Here is a 19,670-nt window from a genome sequence, read left to right as displayed (position 1 = left end):
GATTGGGTCCATAGGGTCAAAACCGCTTTTGACTCCACCCAATCAGCCGCCGGCAATAGTTTCACATTTAATAGCTTAGGTCCGTTGCCACCCAGACCCCGGCGGATAGTGTCCTCTATCCACTGGGCTCCATCTCGGGTGGCAGCCCGCAGACCCAAGCTCTTGTCAGTTTCTTCCCACAATATATATATATATATATATATATATAATATATATATATATATATATATGTATATATTGATGCAATACGAAACAGTAGAGAAACGAGGTCATTATATTTGATTATATCTTTGAATGCTGTGCTCCAGTATGGGCACAGTCCAGTGATTGTGTATTTGGTTGTGTTCCTTCACATTCTGAGTTGAATGGATTCAAATTTGAAATAAGTACTGGCGTAATTTATACAACCGACTAAAATTTAGTAGGTGGTGTCCATCCAATCCTAAAATCAGTATATATACACAGAAGAAAAATAGATAAAAAAATATAAAAGGAGAAAAAGCTTATAGCTTGCTAACTATTGCAAGTCCCGCTACCCTACCATTTGGGCCACTTAGGTATTTTTCCCCGAAAGAATATCATCAATAACAATATCAAATGTAAATATATATAAATAAATAGGTGCAGGCGTGGGTGTGTAGAACGAAGCTTGCTTCCAACCACATGGTTCCAGGTTCAGTCCGACTGCATAACATCTTGGGCAAGTGTCTTCTACTTTAGCCTCAGGTCGGCCAAAGCCTTGTGAATGGATTTAGTAGATCTCATCTATCTCATCTAAGTCGCCTCATAGGACGCCCCTAGCGGTTTCGGTTGCGCATACTATAGGAGTCACAGGGCGCTACTCCATGTGTTCCCGCAGTTTCCATCTAACTAGGAATATTAGGGTCTCAGCCATTGTCTTGTATTCAAGATCCTCTGCATGACATTCTGCTAGTTCAAAGCTTGGAATCTGATCTGTTAGGTCCTGCCGATAACTAAATCCATGTCCTGCTGCTGACACTTCGATTTATTGTCGTTAAGGTTTTGTCTGTCTCCTACCCTTCGATCTATCTGGCTTGGTAAGACCTGCCTGAAGATTTCTCTCTTTCCAGCATAGCTCTCCAGGTCAATGGAGCGCACAGACATTTCACCGCGACAAAGTACTTGTTGAATTGGCCGTTGACTACACAGTTGTTCTTCCACTCTTTGACGGGTCTTATTTTTCGTCCTGCAGGGTGTCCAACAATCACCCTCCTCACCAAGCAATTGTTTGAAATTTTATTTTTTTAACTGTTTCCATGGCGAAGCAATTGAACACTGCGTTAGAGTGGGAAATCATCCCACCTAAACAATGGCTAAAAAACTTAGCGGAAAGAACGGTGGTGTTGATGGACGACCCGACCACGCGACAGGTTACATGTTACCAGTAGCGCTCAAGAGCGACCTGACAATAAATATTTGGTTGACGGAAACTGAAGAAGCTCGTTGTATATATAATTATGTATGTGTGTCTTTGTATCTGTTTTTGTACCCCATCGCCACGTGACAACCTGTGCTGGTTTGTTTACGTCCCCGTAACTTATACATATGTTTGTGTCTGTGTTTGCCCCCCCCCCCAACATCGCTTGACAACCGATGCTGGTGTGTTTACATCCCCGTAACTTAGCGGTTCGGCAAAACAGACCGATATAATAAGTACTAGGCTTACAAAGAATAACTCCTGGGCTCGTTTTGCTCGACTAAAGGCGGTGCTTCAGCATGGTCACAGTCAAAAGACTGAAACAAAAGAGTAAAAGAGTAAAGAGAGTAGTCGTAAGAAGAACAGCTTTGATCAGAAATGAACTCGATCAGAGCTGATCTGGGTGTAAAAAGACCCACTACAACCAATAACTATTTCTTTACCACCCACAAGGGGCTAAACACAGAGAGGACAAACAAGGACAGACAAACGGATTAAGTCGATTATATCGACCCCAGTGCATAACTGGTACTTATTTAATCGACCCCAAAAGGATGAAAGGCAAAGTGGACCTCGGCGGAATTTGAACTCAGAACGTAGCGACAGACGAAATACTGCTAAGCATTTCGCCCGGCGTGCTAACGTCTCTGCCAGTTCGCCGCCTTGACCCACTACAACCAATACCACCATCGACTGCTGCCACCACAACCACCACTATCAACAACAGCAACTACTACTACTACTACTACTACTACATTATACTACAAAGCTTGTGTGTAAATCAAGATCTGGACTTAGGTCTTAATTACCAAAGACGCATGCTCGCGCGCCGCAAGTAATCGCCACCTCACTCCCCAACACATATTCACATTCAATATAAACATAAAAGCCGCTGTACTGGGATCCATGAAATTCACATGCTATGCACAGAATGTGGTGATGCATGAAAGTTGCTGCAAACTTGTCTTCACACCACCGACACCATATGTAATCCATCAATCACCAAGTGTCAGTTTTCTATTACTGACCTTCATTATTCTCTTGCTGTTCTGCTTTAATCTTTTATTCCTATATTCCTGTCTAGATTCCTTTATTCTTTTATTCTTAGTATATATATTTTTTCTTTTCCTGAATTCAGTCTTGAGTTTTACACAATGTCAATTATCTGACACAATACCACACACACACACACACACACACATGTTTGTGTGTACATGTATTTACGCATATATGAATACACCCACCCACACACATTCTTTTATTCTTTTTTTCTTTTACTTGTTTCAGTCATTTGACTATGGCCATGCTGGAGCACCGCCTTAAAGGGTTTTTCAGCCGAAGAAATCCAGTACTTCTATTGGTCGCTTTTGCCGAACTGCTAGTTTACAGGGACGTAAACATACTAGCATCGGTTGCACGCGCAAATATATACATACATACATATATATATATATATAATATAAATATATATATATCCGACGGGATTCTTTCAGTTTCCGCCATTTTATATTTACACGGCTTTAGTAGGCTCGAGGCTATAGTAGAAGACACTTGCCCAAGGTGCCATGCAGTGGAACTATATCTTGATATGTGATCACCATGTCACTCACATATGGTTGTGATGCATGTGCCTAATGTCATGATGGGTATACTGGGCTTCGTATATTTTACTTCAGTGTCACTTTGATGGCATATCACTCAATGATAATAATAATTACGCAAAAGGTATGTGCTAAAGCTGTCCGCATAGCACAGCATGAAAAGCGCGTCAGGTTCTTCAAGGACAACAAAATGTTGAAAAATAGTTCAAAATTTTTTTTACAGGAAGATAGGGAAAATACAAGTTACAGTAAAGTCTGTTCCATCAAAAGAAAAAAAAAAAGCGCAGGAATTTTGGAATAAACTTTCGGCAAAATATAAAACACAATTAAATGGCCCCTTGGATTGATAGAATATCTACCGACTTAAATTCCTTAGAAGAGCAAAAGTGGGAAGGCATCAAGGTAGAGGAAGTAAGATCTACTCTCAAGAAATCAAGCAAATGGAAGTTTTCAAGAAAGGATAAAACCCCTAACTTCTACTTAAAGGCCTTCATAGAGAATCATGAACTAGCAAAACTTTACAACAGTGTTTTGCAGCAACCTGGTACTATTCCCTATTGGCTAGTTAATGGTGTTATATTTCTACTTCAAAAAAAAAAAAATGAAGAAGCAAATGAGCCAAAAATTATAGAACCATAACCTCCTTAACAACAATGTATAAAATACTAACATCTGTCTTGACTGAATTCACCTATAGTTTTTTTTTAAATAGAAAGTGGCATCTTCCCTAATGAACAAAAAGATGTAAACGTGGGTCCTATGGTTGTAAAGATTAGTTACTCATCTTTAAGAATATCGTGGAAGATTGTCACAAACAAAAACAAGAATTTGTCGATAGTCTGGATAAACTTTAAAAAAGCTTTTGATAGTTTACCACATAGCTGGATTAAGAAATGCCTGGAAATGTATAAAAAGCACCTACTCAGCGAAACTTCGTATCTGTAAGTACAAGATCATGGAGAACCAGACTGACTTTGAACGTTGACAATGAATCTCTCAATGCTGGAGATGTAAGAATTTCACGTGGCATTTTCCAGGGTGACTCTCTGCCACCACTCCTATTTTGTCTAGCCTTAATACCTCTCTCGAAATTGCTCGATGATGTACAATATAGCTATAAAATGTTTGCTAAAAATATAAATCATCTCTTTTACATGGATGATTTTGTGTTTCGCCAAAATTTCCTCTGGGCTTGGTAGTGGATAATTGTATGTCCTTAAACATTCGTTCAATCTTGTTAAAAACTCGCATTTTCTTATTGTTTTTCTTTATATAGACAGCTGGTGCTGCCCATTCTGAATAATTAACCTTTTCTATAACTCCCAGCTCTTCTAGCCTATCTAATTCCTCGCTGACTTTGTTCAATGCCGCGAGAGCTACAGTTCTCTTTGGCTTAAACACCGGTACGGCATTTTCTTTTACTTGAAATTTTTCTTTTGTCTTGGTGCATCTACCTAATTCTTCCGAAAGAACATCAGGAAAAATATTTTTCAATTTCTTTTTCTAAATCTTCTGACGTCTTATTTGAACTGGTGTTATAACCATTTACATTATTACGAAAAATATTTATGGGGAGGTTCCCTAAATTAAACAATTCTATCCAGTCTGTGCCAAAAAGGTTCGTCGTATTTTTTTATACAAAAAAACCTTAGCTTTCAATGTTTTCCCACGAAATGTTACCTCACTAATCATTTCGCCCAAAAATCATAATTGCTTTCCTAAGATGCCTCTCGCCATTTTTACAGTTTTTTCAATGCAGGCCTTCCTATTTTCTTTTCCATGTATACTCGTAAATTATTGTGATGTCACTACCTGTGTCCACTGAAGTCTCCTATTCACATTATTTTTACAGAGACAAAATTTTTTTTTGTGCCTCGCTTTGTATTTGTGTTGACAATACTTTTTTCCTCGAACTTTTTTTGTTCGACCTTTTTGTTTCACCCAACAATGTCAATTCTTATGTTCAATTTTCCCACATCCAAAACATTTTAGATTCTTAAAAGGACAGTTTCTCTTGAAATGTATTTCTCCACATCCATAACATGGTTTGAGTCTTGACTTGTTTTTCTTTTTTCGTATCTGTTACCGATCGACACGTATGTATATCTGATTAATCTTTTTCAATTTTTTCTGCGTCCTATCGTAGATTTATAATTCTTTGGCATTCTTCAGCCACTATTTGTAGAGTTTTGAATCTTGTTCAAGCTTTGTCAATATTTGAGCCCTTATCGCTGCATCTTTACTTGCCGTTAATCCTTGTACGAAGATTGAACATTTAAACATATCCGTGCTTAATTCGTCGAGTTTAAATTTTTCACATTCTCTATTTACGATTCCGGTATACGTGACGAAATGTTCCCTTTTTTCAAATTCAAATACTCCCGGCGAATATTAAATAGTGAACTTCTTTCACTGAACATTTTAGATAATAGCTTGTTTCCTCGAAACAAATTTTGGATGGTTTTCTCGGCAAGATGTAATTACAAAACTTTTCATGTTCTGCTGGTGATAATTTCTTTAAAAGAAGACGTATCTTCTTTCCGTTCGTCCAGCTTTTACACTCTTCCTTGAAGATTCCTTCATAAGTTCTGCAGTATGCAGAAAAGGTAATCCTTTCTTTCGAATTATAAGTAAATTATTCAATTGAATTAGCAACCGCGTCTGCCGAAAACGAACCTGGAAGTGTTTTTTGACTGCAGCAATAATTCCAACAACTATTGATTTTGTTGTTGTTGTTGTTGTAGTTGCTGTTGTACCTGTTCTTGCTGTTTCTGTTGTTTTTGCTTTTGTTGTAGGTGCCGTTGCAACTGAACCACGGAAGCTAATAGGTCTTCGATACTAAGAACGTCCACCGTGAGCTTCGAATGTCTCGTCGACACACTGAAAGTGCGCATGCGCCTTTGTACGATTTAGGAAAGTTGACGGTATTGTTGTGTTTATGTCTCCGTATCTTAGCAGCTTGGCAAAAGAGACCGATAGTATAAGTACCAGTCTTAAAATAAATAAGTACTGGGGTAGATTCATTCAATAAAAAAAAATCAAGACGGAACCCCAGCGTGGCCGCAGTCTTATGACTGAAACAAGTAAAAGGTAAAAAGTAATATATTTTGTTGAGGAGAAACTGGTATTTGTTAGTCCGTGACTAAGTTTTAAGCTTATCTAGTCGAAGTCGACTCTCGGTTACTCGTTGGATCAGTGTCCTTCAGTCAGTTCTATCCTGGGCCGCTTCTTTCAGATTGGCTATGTCCATTCCGGTATCACTCTTGATACGAGAGCTCAAATATTTTGAGCGAGAAATGTGTAATCGACTTAATCAAATCCGTACTTTTCGCAGCAGTATTGAGTGCAACTTATTTTATCGATTGCAAAAGGATGAAATCTAATGTTGGCTTCAACTCAGAAAGTAAGGGGACATTACTGAATAGCTCTAGGCATTTTGTCTTCCCCTGCCACACACAGTCTCATCTTACCGCCTCCTTCTTCTTCTGCCTTTAAATAATTACATTAGGAAAATGTCTTTGACTAAAGGCTGAGAATGTTTCATATCTTTAACGATCTTTCTCTTTCTTCTACTGTATCTCTTTCTCTGTCTCTAAACTGAGGAGATTGCATGTTAAAAAAGATATATTTTTTCTCTCCTTCTGGCGCTTAAAAGCACTGCTCTTGTTGATAAACGTCCATTTTCCTGTCTCCTCTGTTTATATATATACACACATAACACAGAAAAAAACCATACACACACATATATTCTCATATATACACAATACAAACACATAAACATACATTCATGCACACACACATATATACATACATACAAACATATATACACACATACTGGCATGCATGCATAATACACACATACGTGCATGTATATATACATGCATACACACGTAAATACATACATACGGACGTACAATTATACATACATACAGACGGACAGATGGACAGTCACAGACATACACATATACATACATATACGTATATATATATATATATATATATATATATATATTCAAATATACACCTATACACACTCATACAAATATATCTTGATTGCTTATTCTTAATCACTGACATATAGTGATCGGAAGAGTATGTATTTAATGTACAAATTGAGTTATCTTTTGCTTCGAGTAATTTGTTAATTTAATAAAATGATTTCTTTAACTAGTATGAATTCAGGTATTCGATCAAAATCTTTAATCCGCATTATTGTTTTGAGTATTTTATTCTATTATTTTCTAATTTCATTCTACCTAACTCGATGTAGTGCAGATTATCGAAAATCTATATTGATTAACTTGGTACAAGCGATAGAGAAGAAAATTCTGCTCCAACGCGTACTTAAGTGAACTGTCAAATGAAATCTTATTTTTGGTATGAACCAACCACACAATGGGAAGAAGCAGAAACCAAAGAGGTAGTCTATTGTGGTTGGTCGCCGGCTGGCTAGAAATAACAGCCAAATCTCTCTCAAAATACGCATCGAGAGCATCTTCTCTTAATTGTTTCAGTTTTTGGACTGCGGCAATGTTGGAGCTCCACTCTGAAGGATTTAGTCGAAACAACGCGACACGAGTACTTACTTTTAAGCCTGGTACTTACTCTATTGGATCCTTTTCACTGAACTCTCTTTCTGTGTGTGTGTGTGTGTGTGTGTGTGTCTGTCTGTCTGTCTGTCTGTCTGTCTCTCTCTCTCTCTCTATATATATATATATATATATATGTATATATTATACTATATGTTACATGTTTATTATATCATACCTTGATACTCTGTGGACCGTTGATAGACTACTGGTATTTATAGAGTGTTAAACACTTTCGGTATGCAAATTAGGAACCACTTCATGGAGTAACTGCTGCATTTGTTGAGTATATAAACAGTTTGGCTACTTGTCTCTCTCTGGAGACGCCTAAAAATCGATTAAGGTTGTTTATCATTGCTTCGGGAGAAATGGCTAAAAATTTGTCCTGTTTATAATTATACCACACAGATACGACGGGTTTTCATACAGTTTCCGTCTACAAAACTCACTAGCGAGGTATTGATCGGTCCGGCGTTATAGCAGAATACTTACCCAAAGATGATCCTCGTAGTGATTTTAGAACTGAACCCGAAACCATATAGTTACAAAGCGATCTTCTTAACCACACAGCCATGCCTGCTCTTTATAACCCCGTAGATGTTGTCAAAGTTTAAAAGAGATATGAAGTTATATAATTAAGTAGTTTTCTCAAAGGTGTTATAGTTTGATAATTAGTCGTTTTGCAGAAAATCTTGAGTGAAACAAAAATCTTGAAAAAGCCACCGAAGTAGTCTCCACGTAGGTGCTCGACGTGCTAGAAATAGGTCACATTCTACTTATATCAAATTTTGCAAGGTTGAAGAAAAAGGTAAGATGCATTGGATAACGCAGACCCAGATAAATTGTCTAAAAGGCGTTGGCTGAAGGTCTTCTTGATCAGACTTGACAAGGGGTATAACTAATACCACTACCACCACCACCACCACCAACAACAACAACAACAGCAGCAGTAGAAGTACTAACAGCAGCTGTAGCAGCCGTAGCAGTAACTGTCACCACCATGACCACCTACAACAACAGTAACAGCACAAGCGCCTATCCACCATCACCATCACCCAGCCACCATCACCACCGTCCAGTAATGGCCGTCACCGCTGCCGCAGCGTCAACCACACTCGCCGCTGCCACAACCACAGCCGCCGCAACTGCAGCCGCCGCAACTGCAGCCGCCGCAACTGCAGCCGCCGTAACTGCAGCCGCCGCTACAACCGCCATTGCTGCCACCGCCGTTTTCGCCGTTTTCGCCGTTTCCACCGCTGCCGCCACTTCCAGCCATGCCGCCGCTGCCGCCGCTGCCGCCGCTGCCGCCGCTGCCGCCGCTGCCGCCGCTGCCGCGCTGCCGCCGCTACCGCCGCTGCCGCCGCTGCCGCCGCTGCCGCCGCTGCAGCCGCTGCCGCCGCTGCCGTTGCCGCCGCTGCCGCCGCTGCCGCCGCTGCCGCCGATGCCGCCGCTGCCGCCGCTGCCGCCGATGCCGCCGCTGCCGCTGCCGCCGCTGCGCCGCTGCCGCCGCTGCCGCCGCTGCCGCCGCTGCCGCCGCTGCCGCCGCTGCCGCCGCTGCCGCCGCTGCCGCCGATGCAGCCGCTGCCGCCGCTGCAGCCGATGCAGCCGCTTCTGTCGCTGCCGCCGCTACCACCGCTACCGTCGCTGCCGCCGCTGCCGCTACCTTCGCCTTACAATCACGCGAATTTCATTAATTTTTCAATTAATTTTATTAAGAAAACTATATTCGTTATTGTTCACACTGATAGATTTCACACCACACAGTCACAACATATCATTGTGCTGACAGACTATTTGGGAAGTAATGCAAACAGGTGTAGGCTTATCAGAGAAGGAGCAATATTTCCTATTTAATCTCTAGCACTGCTCTCAATTCATGATGGGGACATACTTCTGTCGTCGGATCAGACTCCCTTGCTTTAAATACGACTAAATATCCTTAGGAGATATGAGCATTTTATTAATTTGCTTGCTGAATGCAAGTCTCTTGAATCGGGCAATGAAATGACCAAGGCACTAAACCTCACTGACTTAAACTCCCTTAGCTTTTAAGTAGATACTCTATGTAGGTATGAGGATTTTATTACTTCGTTATACTGAATTCAAGTTTTCTGAAATGAGGCAGTAGGACGACAAGGATACTTACCTCTCACTGGACCATTCTTTTGTGTTTGAAATAAGTACCATGTATAGATTCATGAATGTAGTTATTATATTACACGATTCGAAACCACTTTAACGTAATTTTAGTTAGTTCGTTAATTTTGGCTCAAAAACAAATAGCAAGGCCATGTAGGGGGGACATAGAGTTAACTACAGGGTGGTGTTCATGAAAAGAGTTCAGGCCACTTAAGGTCAAGGGAGACTTTGAACAAAGCGGTCGTCGGCATCTTCACCATCTCGTCTGGTAGCTTGTTCCACGGATCCGCAACCCGGACGGAGAAAGCTCCTCTCCTTCGATTGAGATGAAATCGTCGCAGGTAGAGCTTTTCGGAATGAGCCCGCAGCCGACGCTCTGGAGCAGGAGTGAAGAACAGCTCTTTCGAGAGGTTACACTTTCCGCTTATGATGTTGTGAGCGAGAATGAGATCACCACGGCGGCGGCGTTTTTCTAGAGAATAAAGGTCGAGCGTCCTCAGCTTTTCTTCATAAGACAAATTTTTGAGACCATGAACCATGCGGGTAGCCAGCTTCTGGACTCTTTCGAGATGCTGTATGTCTTTGAGGAGACATCCCGAAAACTTTACCTAAAATTCAATCCCTTAACAAATTCTCAAGTGTAAAAAGCAAGTATTTCTGTAGCTTAACTTCTGGTCAGCTTGGTTAAGCGGCCCCATGATCGAAGGTAATTTAGCCATGATCGAACAGTGTTTTTCTATACCTTGAATTCCACTGCTTTCTGTTTTTGAAAACGGGTGGCTGTAATTTGAAGGAGATTTGGCTGTCATTTCTTGCAATTTATGCAACCTGCGTACAATTCTTTGTCAAATTTATTGTTTAATCGCCAGGTTAGCCCTGGGCAAGTAGACAAATGATGAAAGGTGTTCCAGTCACGACCATTTTGATTGTTTGTGTTTGTACCACCGGCCATTTGACAACCGGCGTGGTTTGTTTATGCCGCCGTAACTGAATGTTTTGGCTGAAGAGACCAATAAAGTAAGTACCAAATTTAAAAAAATTAAGTAATGGAGTCGATTCGTTCGACAAAAACCCTTTAAGGCGGCGTCAAGCATGGCCGCAGCCAAATGAGTAAAACAAGTACAAGGGAAAAGATAAATGACAATGTGCCGCAGTGCTACATCATCTAAGCCAGGAGTGTCAAACTTACGGCCTACTTTATATGAATATTATCATTAATTTTAAATTTTAAAATATTCAGTAATATACATGCATGCATGCATCAATACATACATATACACACATACATACACACACATACATACATATACACATATACATATATACATACATACATACATACATACATACATACATACATACATACATACATACATACATACATACATACATACATACATAGGGAGAGTTTACGAAAAAAACAAAAGACGAAGACAGGTGGTGTACAAAACAAACAGATGTATTAGTATAACGCTCAGGAATAGAAAAAAGTCTTTTACGTTTCGAGCCTGCGCTCTTCTACAGAAAGGGACACAGAAAAAACAAAGAGAGAAACAAGGAGAGAAAAAAATGTGTGCAGTGGCTAACGATCTATCATGGCGACATACATACATACATACATACATACACATACATACATACACACCAATATACATTTTGAGTCGAAACCCGACTAGAGTTGTAATAGTGCATCTTAAATAACCCTTTTTTTTATATTTCAGCTAGTGAAAAAGAAACTTATGATTCCAAATTTTAAAGATGCGACCTATTTCTTTTTCACTTTGTCTATACACACCGAGCTAAAGTGAAAGTCTTTTGCTTTTCAAAATTTGTCCACGCTTCGTGCAAATGAATTCTAATATGAGCAATGTGGAAAGGTCTTGCAGGTGAAATAGTGAAAGCCTTCTATCATTTATTTGGACTATTTCTACCTCTCTTCTCACTCCAAGGCGTCTTACCCAAGCGGGCTGTACCTATGTCATATGGACATTTCTCTTCCGTCTCTGCACTCAAATATTTTTCTTTTTTTTATTGTTGATGAAGATGCTATAATGTATATTTACCAATTTATCAACTTATTTTAGCCTTCATTATGAATAGAGATTTTAGGTTTTTAGGAATAATTATCCTTATCCAAACGCTGAGGTCTAGTTTATGATTCAAATCTGCCAGAAAAGCCAAACGAATTTGATACTCCTGATACAAGGTTTCTTCGCGGTTTTAAGACAACGAGAGATTTGAGATATTTTTAACTGCTATTTCGAGTGATCACGTAGGCACAATTAGAACTTACACACTGAATCGGTTGATGGGAAGAAGGAGAAGATGAGGATTAAGAGAGGGAGAGAAGGTGTTGCTTGCTTGGGTCGACCGAAACTATACGTTAAGTCTTTCCTGCAGTGAAAATTGGTAGCGTCTTGCCAATATAAGAAATCATTATTTCTGTTGTTATTGCTTCAATTATTATTGTCTCCGACGTTGTCATTGCTTTAGTTTTCATTGTTGTTGTCATCGAGTTCTGTTTTTGTTATTGTTGTTGGCATTGCTGTCATCGTCGTCGTCGTTGTTTCGTTTCTTATTGCTGCTATAGTGATTTCTGTTGCCCATGATTTTAATGCATTTGACAAATTCGTCGTTGTTGTAGCTGTTGTTAGTGGTGTTTAACCCCCAAGGTCAAGCCTGAATGAAAAGATCTATGATCAAGTACACTCTGTCCATGGCCACTACGCCTTATATCAGATATACTTTTTCCTATTTAATATGGAAGGAAATATTTAAGGCGGCGAGCTGACTGAATCATTAGCACGCCGGAAAAAATTGCTTAGCCGTATGTCGTCCGTCTTTATGTTCGGAGTTCAAATACCGCCGAGGTCGACTTTGCCTTTCATCCTTTTGGAGTCGATAAAATAAGTACCGGTTGAGTACTGGGGTCAATGTACTCGACTTGCCCTCTTCCCCGAAATTTCTGGCCGTGTGCCAAAATCTGAAACCAATATGGTAGGAGACGTGGAACAAAGGATATTTGGCTGCTATATCTAGCAGACTCGGAAACCATGTACAGGCATCCCGCGTTGTTGTTTAACTCCAGATCAGTAGAGATCAAGCAAACATGCCCAAAACCACTCTAGCCGTGACAAATCCAAGGCGTGAAACAAAGGATATTTGGCTGCTATATCTAGCAGACTCGGAATACCATGTACAGGCATCCCGCGTCGTTGTTTAACTCCAGATCAGTAGTGATCTAGCGAGATGACAGAATCGTTTGCACGCCGGGCGAAATGCTTAGCAGTATTTCGTCTGTCGCTACGTTCTGAGTTCAAATTCTGCCGAGGTCGACTTTGCCTTTCATCCTTTTGGGGTCGATAAATTAAGTACCAGTTACGCACTGGGGTCGATATAATCGACTTAATCCGTTTGTCTGTCGTTGTTTGTCCTCTCTGTGTTTAGCCCCTTGTGGGTAATAAAGAAATAGGTATTTCGTCTGTCGCTACGTTCTCAGTTCAAATTCCGCCGAGGTCGACTTTGCCTTTCATCCTTTCGGGGTCGATAAATTAAGTACCAGTTGCGTACTGGGGTCGATCTAATCGACTTGCACCCTCCTCCAAAATTTCGGGCCTTGTGCCTAGAGTAGGAAAAAAAAGATCGTGCTCAAAGCCACTCTAGCCTTGACAAATCCATTTAATCCAAGGTGCAGAGAATCCATCCAAGACAGCTTTATCCAGCGTACCAAATCCTAAGACAATAAGACGTGATTCCAACGAGCACAAGTTGTTTTTTCTTGCTCATCGAGCGTCCATGTAGAACTTTCTTTGGTTCGGCCCTGCAGTTGTCGTTGTCGTTGTCGTCATCATCATCGTCATCGTCGTCGTCGTCGTCGTGTTTTTGTTGTTGTTTTGTTATTGCTTTTGTTTTATCTTGTGGCCGTTTGCTTGTTGTAATTGCAGTCTTTGCTGTAACTCACATTCATCGTTGTTTCACTGTCATGGCTTAGTGTTCTAGCTTCTCCTGCCTAGAAGATGTGTGTGATTGATGAAGATCACGAAGACGTTCTTGTTGTTGTTGTTGTTGTTGTTACAGATGCTATTATTGCTGTTGTTGTTGTTGTTGTTGTTGTTCATGTGATTACAGTAATTTCTAATTCTGCCGCTGCTGATACTGCTAATAATTTGGAAAAAAAAAAAAGAAAAATAAAGCAGGAAAAACAGAAACAAAAGAAAAAAACAGAAGAAAAAATAAACAAGCAAAATATATCAACAACAACAACAATAATAACGGCCATAGTGACAACAATAACAACATCAACAATATTAACACAATATTAGTGAAGGAGTGATACAGACATATAAAGAACAGCAGCAGCGATAACTGCCCCACCAGCACCACCACCACCAGCATCACCAGCAGCACCAGCAGCACCACCACCAACAACACCACCAACAGTACAACCAGCACCACCACCAGCACCAGCACCCGGACCAGCACCAGCACCACCAGCACCACCAGTACCACCACCACCACCACCACCACCAGTACCACCACCACCAACAACACCACCAACAGTACAACCAGCACCAGCACTAGCACCAGCACCAGCACCGCCAGCACCACCAGCACCAGGACCAGCACCAGCACCAGCACCACCACCAGCAGCACCACCACCACCACCACCACACCAACAGTACCACCAGCACCAACAACACCACCAACAACAGTACCACCAGCACCACCACTACCACCACCACCAACAGTACCACCAGCAGCAGCAGCAGCACCACCACCACCACTGCCTCAACCACCATCTCTACCACCACCAGCAGCAGCACACATACCACCAACACCAGCACCAGCACCACCAACACTCGTACCACTAACACTCGTACCACCAGCACCAGCACCAGCACCACCACTGCCTCAACCACCATCTCTACCACCAGCACTATCACCAGTACCACCACCACCACCACCACTACAATCACCATCAGCAGCAGCATCACCACCACCACCACCACCACCACCACCACCATTACTATGTACAACAACAACAACAACAGATGTTATGATTTGCCGACATTTTTTTATTTCTGCTTGCAGTAGTAGCAACAACAACTACAACAGCAGCAGCAATAATAACAATGATAACCACCACAACAACGCCAACAACAGCAACAACAACAACACCGACGCCAGTGACAACGGCAATAACAACAACACAACAACAACAATTGATGTTGTAATTGCTGCTGTTGCTATGTCTGTGTCACACCAACTCCCCTCTTGCAGCCACATCCAACATGGCACTCTTACCTTTCTCCTCATCCATCCATGCCAAAACACCAGACGATTCCCTCTCTCTCTCACTTTCCTTATCTTTCACTTTCTCCCCCCCCTCTCTCTCTCTCTCTCCCTTTCTCTCTTACTGTCTGTCTGTCTGTCGCACATTCTCTGTTTCTCTGTCCTCTTTCTGTTCCATTCTTTGTCACCCCCACACCTTCATGGCTGGCTGTCCGCACTACACAGCATACACACACAACACACACACACACACACACATACACACACACACACACACACACACACACACACACAAACAAACACATACACACACACGGAGCCAATCAGTTCACTGCCTTACTGCTATTTATGCATCACACCGCCGCCGCCGCCGTCACCACCAACACCACCACTAATACCACCACCATTAATTACCACCACCATCACCAGCACTACCATCATCATCATCATCAGCAGCAGCAGCACCGCCACCACCACCAATACCGACGTCGCCACCGTCGCCACCATCGCCACCACATCGCCATATTTGTCTACCACCGCTATTTTCTATCAGAACCATAGCGACTGACAACATCGCTACAACTATCACCCCCGCTACCACCACCATCACCGCCACCGCCACCATTACCGCCACCGCCACCACTATCACCACAGCCACGACCATCGCCACCATACCACGGACAACAATAACCCTGCCAGCTCCGTTACCACCTACTCTCATATTACCACAAAGCTACTTCTACCACTACACCCCACTCACCCCACCACGACTTCTATCTCCAATACCATTATGATTTCCACCACAATCACCTCCGACACCATCACCACCACCGCTAATGCCATCATCGCCACCAGCCCTACCATCGCCACCAGCCCTACCATCGCCACCACCATCATTAGCGATACCATCACAACCGAAACTGTCACAGCCATCACCATGAAAACCACCACTGCCACTAGCCCACCCCCTCCACCACCATCACCACCACCATCGTGCACATCACCCAAACCATCACTAACACTATTATGAACACCATCATCATTTCCACCACAATCAGCACCGCCATCGCTATCACCACAACCATTACCACCACCACCACCACCACTCCTACCACCACCATCACTACTACCACTACCACCACTACCATAACTACTACTACTACTACTACCACCACCACCACCACCACCATCAACAACAACAACACCACCACTACAAGCATCACCACCAACTCCACCAACCATCGTTACAATCATCATGATTAAGGCCATCACCATTAAATGTATTCACCTCCAAAATCATCACTTCCCCCACTACTACCACCGCCGCCGCCAAAACCACTACCACCACCATCATCACCACCAAAACCAACACCAGCACCGTCGCCCTCACCTCACCTCACCTCACCCCCAAACTTTCGACACCCCTCTCCCTCTCCCCGCCAACCCTCCGAAAAGTGACACGGTAACCCAATCAATCTTGAAGCGGTTGCTGAACGTCTGACGTGACGTGACGTGACGTTGCCTAGCAACCGATGCAGCGGACGAGATGCCGTTTCCGTGACGTCATACATATCGACCAGCCAGCTTGACCAACCAATGTCAATGAACTTTTTCACTCGCTCGCTCGCTCGTTCATTCGTTCACACCAAATAGCTGATTGCATCACTTCATCCGATCGCCTTCGTCTATACTTCTCCGCACACTTCCTCGCTTTCCATCATCATCATCACCATCATCATCGCCATCATCATCGTCATCATTATCATCATAATCATCATCGTCATAATCATAATCATAATCATCATCATCATCATCATCATCATCATCATCATCATCATCATCATCACCATCATCATCGCCATCATCATCGTCATCATTATCATCATAATCATCATCGTCATAATCATAATCATAATCATCATCATCATCATCATCATCATCATCATCATCATCATCGTCATCATTATCATCATAATCATCATCGTCATAATCATAATCATAATCATCATCATCATCATCATCATCATCATCATCATCGTCGTCATCGTCATCATCATCATCATCATCTTCTTCTTCTTCTTCTTCTTCGTCTTCTTCTTCTTCTTCTTCTTCTTCTTCTTCTTCTTCTTCTTCTTCTTCTCCTTCACCATTATCGTCACCATCCAGTCTTTTCTCTACTCCTTCCCACCCCGTGATTGCTTTTTACATTATTTGAAATGGAAAAAGAAAATGTACAAAAAAGAAAAAGAAACCTCCACCCCACAAAAAGCACAATTTGTAAGCCAAACGAAGAACTTAAAGCTAGAAGAAGAATCTAAATGAAAAATCTTTTACAGATATTGCACACACACACACACACACACACACACACACACACACACACACACACACACACACAGAAACGCATATACACACACAAATAGTGAACATGTTTCTCTTCTCTTTCTTTTTCGCTTGAAATTGGCGCTAATACCAACGCCTCTTCTCTTGCAACGACACATATATGATTGTATATGTATTTATATATAGAAGGAAATATGCTGAGCTGATGAAATTGTGCCAGTACAATGGGTGGCAAACAAGGTGTGATTCCATCGAGGTGGAATGTAGAGAAGAGAATCTTGTGGCCAGTCTCCCTGCAGAGCTTACAACATGCTTATCATCGGAGGGGCCAGTAAACTGAAGGCCATCAAGTTGGTTGTAGGGCGAGTTGATTTCTTAACTACCCACAAGGGGCTAAACACAGAGGGGACAAACAAGGGGATTAAGTCGATTACATCGACCCCAGTACCTAACTGGTACTTAATTTATCGACCCCGAAAGGATGAAAGGCAAAGTCGACCTCGGCGGAATTTGAACTCGGAACGTAACAACAGACGAAATACGGCTACGCATTTCGCCCGGCGTGCTAACGTTTCTGCCAGCTCGCCGCCTTATTGTTGTAGGCGAGTTGCCCATCAAGTTGGTTGTAGGCGGCGAGCTGGCAGAAACGTTACCACGCCTGGCGAAATGCTTAGCGGTATTTCGTCTGCCGTTACGTTCTGAGTTCAAATTCTGCCGAGGTCGACTTTGCATTTCATCCTTTCGGGGTCGATAAATTAAGTACCAGTTTCGCACTGGGGTCAATATAATCGACTTAATCCTTTTGTCCGTCCTTGTTTGTGCTCTCTGTGTTTAGCTCCTTGTGGGTAGTAAAGAAATAGGTATTTCGTCTGCCGCTACATTCTGAGTTCAAATTCCGCCGAGGTCGACTTTGCCTTTCATCATTTCGGGGTCGATTAAATGAGTACAAGTTACGCACTGGTGTCGATATCATCGACTTAATCCGTTTGTCTGTCCTTGCTTGTCCCCTCTCTATGCAGCCCCTTGTGGGCAGTAAAGAAATAAGAAACTGCAGAAGTTGCCAAAAAGTGGCTGCTTATCTGGAGATGCGAGTCCTAAAAGGCACAGTGCTACCAAGACACAACACCTACCTTGATCAATCCTGGCATTGTGCCGATAAGCACGATAGTAATTAAATAAATTAAAAAACAAAATGTCAAAAAGTTTGCATGACACTTTTCAGAAAAGGGAAGAAAAAACCTTTTGTGGTTAGTAAATGCTGGTTTGGAAAGTTTAAGAAGCATTTGAATTTGCACAACATAAAAATGACTGGTGAAACTGCTGGTGCTAATACTCATACTAAATGATTGCTGGAGGGAGCTACTACACGCCTGAGCAAATATATACAATATTGATGACACTGCTCCTTTCTGAAAGGTCATACCTACTACATCTTTTATTTATCGAGAAGAAAAATTAACATCAAGACTTAAAGCATTGTGATGACTATTTTATTCTGGTGCCCCCCCCCCCATAGCCATACGATATTTGAAAAACAGCTTTATAGATACATCTTTCAAAATTTCTATTTTGTTTTTCATACGTTAACTTGCGTAGGTTTGCCATAGTTCTCTCTCTAAGAGAACATGTTTCAGTGGCTGGAAGCATGTTAAGCTATGTAAAATATTAGAGAAAAAAACCTAGCTGTTTCTTGTAAGAAATACATCTATAGTAAATCTTTTCAGTTACTTTTAAAATACTATTGTGGACCTAAGTTACTATTTTGCTTGGACTCCACCCCACGCAAAAACAAAATCTGATAATGGACTTCCAGAGGTCACATAGGCTCTTGTTAAGAACCACTTATTTAAAGTTTTCAAAACCATCTGGCGTTTCTTTTGAGAGAAAAGACCGCTAGTGACATGAAATTAAAGCCCCTATTCATGCATCTCTTCAAGATTCCAAAGTTTAACTTGACAAGCGTTCAAATATGAAGGCATTTATGGCGGAAAGCTTCGCCAAAGAGTTGCTTATAAACACTTTTTGTCCTGCTGCAGAAAGGTACAGATCCAACAAAGTTTTGCTACTTTTAGACAATGCACCAAATTTCCCAGTGAACTTATGTGAGCTTTCTGATAAAGTGAAAGTAGAATATATCCTCAAAAATATGTCTATGCTCCAGCCAGTGTATCATGGTGTGACAGCTAAGTTAAAGGCATATTAAAAGAATATAAGAAGTTACAAACGACTTGGGGGAGGATTACTTTACAGTTAGAAACTTCTCGAAGT

Source organism: Octopus sinensis, linkage group LG1, assembly GCF_006345805.1.
Source record: "Octopus sinensis linkage group LG1, ASM634580v1, whole genome shotgun sequence".
Classification (NCBI taxonomy): domain Eukaryota; kingdom Metazoa; phylum Mollusca; class Cephalopoda; order Octopoda; family Octopodidae; genus Octopus; species Octopus sinensis.
The sequence above is the reverse complement of the archived record's forward strand: the minus strand, read 5'-3'. Positions refer to the sequence as shown.